Source organism: Neltuma alba, unplaced genomic scaffold (genome assembly GCF_004799145.2).
Source record: "Neltuma alba isolate B1F8T4 unplaced genomic scaffold, ASM479914v2 tig00010970_pilon, whole genome shotgun sequence".
NCBI lineage: Eukaryota > Viridiplantae > Streptophyta > Magnoliopsida > Fabales > Fabaceae > Neltuma > Neltuma alba.
Window position 1 is genome coordinate 120326 of NW_021635733.1, and position 9472 is coordinate 129797.

A 9472-nucleotide genomic window follows, 5' to 3' on the forward strand; every position below is an offset into this window, starting at 1 on the left:
TAGTACTGTTAGAATTTATAAAATAAAGAATAAAAAATTCAAGCACTTAATTAAAAATAAGGTAAACTTATAAGGACTTGATGAAAAGAAAAACAAGTGCAAGGACCTAATTAAAAACATATGAAAGTATAAGGACTTGATAAAAAGAAAAAAGACTATAAGGACCTGATTCAAAATTAATTAAAATTATAAGGACTTGCAGATTAATTAACCCTTGTTAAAAATGTATCTTAAAACTAACTTCATAGGCCCTATCAATGATAAACTAACAAACGTTAATAGTGAGATGCCAAATGCCCTATTTTAACAACTTTATGTATATTTTTGTATCCAAGTAAACTTTAAGGTACACAGTAGCCCTTGAGGTAAACTTTGTTATTAAAATTACAGCTTAAACCCTTTTTTAAATATAGCTATTTGATGAAGTCAAATTCAAATACAGTTAAATTTAATTAGAAATAATTTTTTTAAAAAGATTTATACATTCACACAGATTTGAATGTGCTTTAAAGGTAACTTACAGTACACTACCACTTTGAACCAATTATGTAAAACTTTTTATAATGTACTTGTTTAATTATTATTTGAGACCCTATTGGGTATTAAATATGGTACTTTTCTCAACAAAAATAATTTTAGTTCACCACATCTTGAGGGACAAACCTATTTCACTAGATCTAACCCTATTAGTAATTATTGCACTTTGTAGACACTAGACAATTATTGCATTGAAATGGTAATTAGACAAACAGGTTCAAGGGCCAGGTCAACAACCCAAACTAAATGGGCCCAAAAAAAATGAGCAATTGTGCAAGTTCCAAGAAGTGGGCCATGCCGCCTATCTGACTTATAAGTGTAGCCCAAATAAATAACCCATACCAAATCGGAAGTTTCATTGCTTTGGGCTTTTAATTTTTAATCTTCCCAATTTCTCAATTTCCATCTCCCTTGGACCGAAAAGGTGGACAATTTCATGAGCCCACCTTTAATATCAATACTCACTGTTATATCTTTTTACGTTGCATCAGATTAAAAAAGATATGATAGGAGTAAAGGGAGATGTGGGTAATAATGAAGGGTTTACATAAATTTTTATTAAAGTTATAAACTGGTAAAATTGAACAAAGAAAAAGCAAAGTTGTGATTGTCAACTTCAAGAGGTTGAGATGGGATTGAAGGTGATGCACATTTTGTCACGAAAAGAAGGGGTGGAGAATATGCTGTGAGGAGGCTAGAGATATGCTTGAAGATTTTGGCAGCATGTGGATGCTGAGACAACACAACAAATGATAGAAGGCGATGGTCTCACTTTTCTTTTCTTATTTTGGTTATTCTCATCAAATAATAATTATTCTTATTTTTAATATAAGAGTGAGATTTACTTGTAAAACCTCAGTTTATTTCATCTTCTGAATTTATAATTATTTTTTCAAATTATCCACATTAAATTACATAGTAAGAAAATTTTCATCAAAAAGCAGTTTTCACTATGAGTGATTATTAAAGAGGGTATCTTAAAAATAAATGTTAACAAAATTAAGTAAATTAGTTATTTATGATAATTAACGTTAATTTTTCTAAAATATTTATTTATAACTTGTAATGTAATTATCTATTCATAAAATTTCATTCACTATAAGCAATGAATACGGATACTTTAAGAAATTATAAAATTAAAAGATAAAATTATATCTTATATTTAAATTTAAAATAAATGTTTGAGTTTTCTTTTTTGCTAAGCAAATATTCTTTCTGTTGAAAATAACCCTGTTTAAAATATTATTAAATACTAAATATAAACAATTTTCTCCTTAATATTCAAACCTTGATTTTTACGAGAGAGTACCCAATGGTAATAAATATTTGAGCTACGTCCCTACCCGACTGTCCTGTGCGGCCGAAATAGCACTCCTTGGTGCTGGGCCTCTCTCTGTCGCATCCCATGTGCTTCTTCTGTACCTCCGCTGCCTTTTTCCTTCCGGCTTCCGCTCCTCCCTGGTCACTTCCTTCTTTTCTGTTGTCTCCAAATCCCAAATTAATTTTACATCATATATTTTTTTAAAAAAAACAATATAAAGCCGAAATAAATTTTATGCACTTTTTCTACGCTTGTTTTCCAAAATCTATGGTCATACATTGGTAAGAGATTCGATTTTGTTATAGATACAAGTCACGTTGGAAATATAAATTAATGCCTTGATGGTCTTAATTAATTATATAAAAAAACTTGGATAAATTCGAACCGAAAATTCAGTTAAGGAAAGATGGTTCAACTAGTTCCAATTGATCAAATTTTTCTAATATTTTTTCTTAATTTGTATAATGTGTGATCAATTATGATTTATGTACACCTATACCAACTAAAAGTATCAGGAAAGGAAGACTAATAAACAAATTAAACAACCGGTAAAATAAGGGAATGTGGGCCCTTATTTGCCCCTTTTATTTTTAGGGATAATTAATCTGAAAGTCCTTATAGTTCCAACTAATTTTGAATCAAGTCCTTATAATTTTTTTTTATCATGTCCTTATACTTTTACTTGTTTTTAATTAAGTCATTGCATTTATTTTTCTTTTTATCAAGTCCTTATAAATTCATCTTATTTTTAATTAAGTCCCTAAATTTTTTATTCTTTATTTTATAAATTCTAATAGTACTATTCTATAAACATAAACATAAAATAGTATTTATTATTTAATATTAGTTTATAAACAATAATATTCTAAAAATAATAAATTATTATAATAATTTTTTTTGCAAAAAAAATAATTGTTCTAAAAAATTTTCCTGAATTAATTAATTATATTACTTATCTTTTATTATATAATTATTAATTTAATTTAATTATTAATATTTTATATTTCAGTATTAATTTATTTATTTAATTTTATATTTAATTAATAAAGAAAAATTAAAACTAGATGGACCTGATTAAAAACTTAGAGAAATTATAAGGACTTAATAAAAAGAAAAATAAATGCGAGGACTTAATTAAAAACAAATGAAAGTATAAGGACCTGATAAAAAGAAAAAAAACTATAAGGACCTAATTCAAAATTGGTTGAAACTATAAAGACTTGTAAATTAATTAACCCTTATTTTTAGTAAAAGGCTATACAGTAATTATAAGAGCTGGTATCATCTTTAATTTCCGCATTTTGATTTTGATCCCTAAAATCAGTGGTTTTGGTTCCTGAAACACATTAGTCCAAAAACAAAAAATCTTTAAAAATAAATCAACTTTTCTTGTAATTACTACTTTCAATCCTTAATATAAGACCTAATTAACTCATTTGGGGGAGATTAAGAAAATTAGTTAAGTTAGTTATTTACAATAAATAAGTATTGTCTTTCCAAGAATGCCCTCGCTAATAATTTATATTAGCTAAAACTATCATTTAATGAAATATTTAGTATGTGCAATCACTATAAAGACTACTTTAAAAAAAATAGATAAATATGAAAAAGAGAGTAAATCAGGGTCTTATATCTAGAATCAAATTAAAAATAAATCCGGCTCTTGTATTAAGAATTGGAGGTAGTATCATTTATAAGAATGACAAATCAAAGCTAATTAGAACCCTCTCGTACTCTAAAATGAAATCACTAAAAAATATATACACAATTCACGAGTTTGAACCTGTGACCGCATGTCTTCTCAGCCAGATTTACATGCTATTACAACATTCTCTAACTTATAAGTAGGAGTTGTTAACGGTTGGATTATGGTTGGATTAAGGAAGTTATAAGGATGATGGGCGTTGATGGTTAACGGTGGTGGTGACGGGGATGGGATGTGAAGCTGTGTTTGCTGCAACTACTCAGTCTCCAGAGTTTGAAATCCCACGCTTAAGGGTGGAAACAGGCCAGGCCAGGCCAAGCTTTACTCTTAACAGGCCAAGCCTGTTTTGTAGCCTATAGGCTTGAGTCTGGCCTGTGGCCTGTTACAGGCTTATTTTTCAGCTTGAGCCTGGCCTGTATAAAGGCCTAGCCTGGCCTGAAGCCTGTTAAAAGCCTGTTTTTTTTAAAAAAATTCAAATTACAATATTTTTTTTATAGAAAAAAGCTAAAATAAAAAAAGTATACATAATAATTAATTTTTTAGTTTTGTCTTTATTTAAATTTTAGTATCATATGTACTGTTTTAAATCTTAATTACAATTTATAAGGATATTATTGAAAACTAATTCGAATTATATGTTAAAATTTGGGACAAAACTATGTTTAAGTACCCAAAAAATTAAGACAAATAAATAAAAAAAATATTAATTTTACAATGAATAAAGAGAGTATCATAATTTAATAATATAATACATAAGTTAATTAATCTATCATTCTTGGAACAAAAATTTTCTTTCCTATTTTATTTATATTTTTAAGATTTAAAGATCATATTATTTATTGATATTTTTATTTTAAATTATTTTTTATCTTTACTTGTCAACTAAACTTCAAATCTAAGGAAGAAACTAAGCTATTAACTATATATTAAAATTAAAAAATACATTAAAAGTACACATTAACAATACCATTAACTAATTTTTTATATATTATAATTATAAGTTTCTAACAGGCTCAGGATGGCCTAACAGGTTTAACACGCCTTTTAGAGAGCCTAAGTCTGGCCTATTAACTTAAACAGGCCTGAGCTTGTCTCTTTTAAAAAACAGGCCAGACCAGACCAAATACAGGCCAAACTGTAGGCCCCTGACAGGCCTCCTGGCCTATTTCCACCCCTGCCCACGCTTCCCAAAAGCTCCTAAAACAACCCCTCACTCACATCCAGACATGCATGCACCAACTTTGACAAACTTATCGTTTCAAATCATTCAAACTTTGACAAAGTTATTATATTTATATTTTTTTCAAGCTTTTCCACTGTTGTTATTTTCCAGCAATCAGCATATCCTGCTCATTTACTCTTTTCTCTTCTTCTTTTTTCCTAATATTTGATGCTCTGAAATTAAGCCCTTATTTCGTTTTTAGATTTCATCACGAGTCTCTCGAATTTTGCATGACAAATATTTGATTGGCAATTAAATCTACAAATTCTGGTTACATTTATCATAAACAATGTTTTTGGCCAACAGAACTTGACGCATTTCTCCGACTGTTGGCGCATTTCTTCGTAAACGTATCTATAATTTTATGTTACACATATATTGTTACATATTCGTATCAGGAAATTTTTATTTAGTCTTGGTCAACTATGCTTTATATCTTGACAAAAAATATTTCATCTGTTTTTTTTTAATGCCAGCAACTTGATAAAATGGGTTCCCTCGTCACAAAGACAAACAATCACTAATTTTTTCCTGCCCACAACGAAACAATCATCAGTTACTCTTAAATATTAATTTTATCGTCCATCCTAATCCTTAATTAGTAATCGAAGCTCACTTTTTTCGGGGGCAAAAAAGGAGGGAAAAAATTCGTTCAATATATATTTTCTCTTAATTAGTATTTTCAGGGAAGAGCTATCATTGGAATTGTAAAATATAATATTATCCAACCGGATGAATTTCTTTTTGGCATTCAGTTCCCATGTGGATTCTCTGGAAGAATCCAGATCCTGCCATAGAAATAGAGTGACCGAAGAAAAAATTACTAATTGTTTGGATTAGCTTTTTAAAAATAATTTTATGATATATGTAATAAGAGTTTTATGTTAACTTGCATGAAAATAATTTTTTAAGTTATTTTGAAAAATACCTTCTTCAAAAACACTTTAAAATATGTTTTGATACAATTCTTATCACATATTTATTCTCGTACTGTAAAATTGCTTTTAAACACCTAATCCAAATACCAATGAAACCCGTAAAAATATGTCTTAATTAGTGATTTAGTTCCATGGCAACTTCATTATTGTCTCACGCGTTATCTTGTTGATAAAAACATATAAAAAGGGCATTTACGTATTTATACACATTTAATGTAGAACGTGACATGCCTATAAGATTAGGTAATATAAATATATGATAGTATTTCAAAATGAGCAATTGAACACCAAGATATAAATATAAAATAACAACAAGATTTATTGTTGATAAGTCATAATTAGTAGTCATATCTATCTTATTCATAAATCATACTAGTACTGAATAAGACAATTTATTAAATTATTTGCAGTAGAAGAAATATTTTTTCTTATTATGTATAAATAATTTTCTATCGAAAGTAATATTATTCGAAACACTATTATGTATTAAATGTGAGTTTTTTTATATTATATATTACTTAGTAGTAACTTTTTTATCAAAACTTCTATAAACATAAAGTTATTACGAGATCCTCCAACTCCAAATGCAAATCACAATTATCTCTGTACATCTCATTACATATCTGGTTATTTGTTTTCCATTTCAAATTGATTTTTTCCCCTCAGTTTACCCCTACTAATTAATGTTTCTTTCATTTTTGCTTTTTTTTTTTTTGCTCTTTACTTTCTGGAATAAACATTTAATATTTTTAGAAAATAAATAAGAAGGAGAGAGGATGGCCAAGAAAAAATAATAAGGAGAGAGCCGTACTGAATTTGGGCACACAAAACTAAATACTAGAGTTGATATGCCTTAAGCGAGAAGGGAAAGAAATTCAATTAGTGCATTTCGTAATTTGTCCCCCCCCCCCCAAAACAGCATTTTGTATCTTAATTTTTTTTTGCTGGTCATATCTTAATTATTTTTAAATGATAATCTCGTCTTAATATAAGAGTTATTTAACTAATTTAAATATTAAAAATTAGTTAAGTTAATTATTTGTAATGAATATAAGTTGGTTTTTCTAAAGTATCATTTATAATTATGATTAGCCTTTGATAAAAATCTCTTGGTATGTGTAATTGATAAAAATAGTTTAGAATGAATTATAAATTTGAAGGGACAAAATGAATGAAGATATTATAATTAGAATAAAATTTAATTCCCATCTAACCATTATATTAAGCGCAAAAGGAAGTATAAGATATATATCTTTCTAAACTTTGATGGCAAAAAAAAAACTCTAAACTTTAAACTTTGTACAAAAAAATAAAAGAAGTTAATTGTAGAGAAATCATTTCCATAAATATAAGTGTTTGAAAGTACAATACTTACATTTGGTTCTTCATAGTCTAAATGTTAAATTCTCCAATCATGATCATGTGTATTAGTTTTTTAAATATAATAATTTGATTATAAATTTATATGAATAAAATAGCATATGTGACTATGTTTAATTAAAAAAAAACCTAACAAATGATTATAAAATTTTACATAGTAGAAAAGTTGAAACTTGAGACCATTCTTACCTTTCGTGAAGGAAAAAGGAGCCAGGGCCGGTTTGCAAAATGTGGTGTCACCACGTGGCAGCCTTAACTGGTTGGCACGTTTGACTCTGAAACAATTTCACAAGTGCTCATACACGTGTCTCACCTGCCCATCATTACACGTGCCAATGCAATGCCATGGTGCCAAATCCTTATTTATTACTTGTCCATAACCCTCCAACCAATACAAAAAGGGCCCCACAACTTCTCCATAATTATTTAGGGTGAATTGCTGTTCACCCAGAAGGCATACTGAATGGAAACTCCATTACCGCAACCAGCAGAAGGGGAACATATTGAAGAAGAAGAAGATACTTCGGCAATACTGTGACTGAGGTAGAAGAAGGAGAGAGCAGCAATGAAGTACAAGGGCTTTGACATGATGATATATCACCAACAAATGTTAAAAAAATATGTAATAAAGATGGTTCAACATATAGATATAGATTTTAGACACAGCAAGAGAGAAAAAGAGGACCAAGCAGTGCTAATGTGAAAAGAATCTATAAGCTCTGAGAAAGAGGTGGGGAAAAGTCCAGAACGATCATTGTTTACTTTTTTATTCATATAAAAATGAACTGGTATGTGTTTGTAGAAAGTTTATGTGTGCATGAATTGGGGTGAGCAGGGTTGAACGTAAGCAAAAGGGGGAAAAAAGTTGGCAAGAGTGAAGACCCGGGTCCAGCTGAAAGTTGGAAGATATATTTTTCATCAAAGATGAGATGGCTGCTTGTGAGACAAGAATGAAAGTAGAAATAATAATAAAATTGAAGTTTGAAGAGTAAAATAAGGGAAAACGCATGGGTGACACGTTCATTTACTTATAACGATGGTTCTCTTAGGATATGATAAAGCAATTCGAAGGATGTCGAGTGCACTTGGACGATTGGGAAGTGAATAAATAATCGGAGATTTGTTGGGGCAGTCGAAAACAGCGGATGTGCACCAATAATTAAATAGATAGACATACTCGTCATTTTGATCACTACCTTAAACTCATTAGATATTAATCATCCATATCTTATTTAAATAATCTGAATTTAACTTTTTTTATTTTTATTTATTTAAAATAATTATTTTAATATATATAAAATCTAAAATAGAAATAATCTCTTAACTATCATTTTTTCAAAAAAATAGTTTTTTCTATTTAAAAATAACTAATTAAAGATTTTAAATTTGAACAATTCAAATAAAACATATACAGCTTAGATCTAATAAATTTAAGATGCTTATCAAAGCGATAAGCACTAAAACTAGCTTTCCAGCAATAATATGATAGTCTCGAACTGAGAAAATTTGAAAGGCTAAAATGCCAAAATCGTATTTACTATATTAATCAATCGTTCAATCTGTGGGCTGGGTTGGTCCTTCGTTGGGTGTTCTCCATACCCGTAAGACTTTAAGTTCTATATGTGCATTGGTTATACATTTATTGATGTACGCTGGTGAAAGATACATTTTATGATCTTCCACCAATGGGTTCAAACAGAAAAAGCTTCCAAATAAATAACACTAAATAATATATTTTTGTAGAAGTTGAAATTCCCAAACGATATTGCGCTCTGTTACTTCCAATCCATCCTTTACGTTATACTCCTCTGGTGTTATTATATGGCAGTAGGACAAGATTTTTATTGGTTCCCTTCAGTAAACTTATAACAAAAATATTCATTTATTATAATATAAATATGAATAGTTATTTTTGAAAAGTACATATATTAAATAGGAGTAAGATTGTCAGGTGTTGTATTTTAAGAAAGAATTAATACAATTTAAAGTTTTTCTTAATTTATTGAAAATGTCCCTATAAATAAAACCAAAAGAGTAAGCCTTCAAGAAGTCACTTACCGTATGTCTGGCATGAGAGAAATAGGGTAGAGAAAAAAAATTTAATGATTCAATTAGAGAAATGGGATGTTAAAATTTTAATAAACAGAAGATTTAAAATAAAAGAATAATAATAATAATAATAAATTGAAAAGTTTTAACCTCACTTCTTCAATTTTTGAAATGAAACTCATTAAAAATTTTCCTTGCACAAAACATGACAAACCATAATAGTAGATCTCGATGCCAGGCTTCAGCACTTGAAGTGCGCTTGGTTTTTTATGGTTGAATTACAATTTTAACAATAAATTTTTTTAAGTAGTACTGTACAT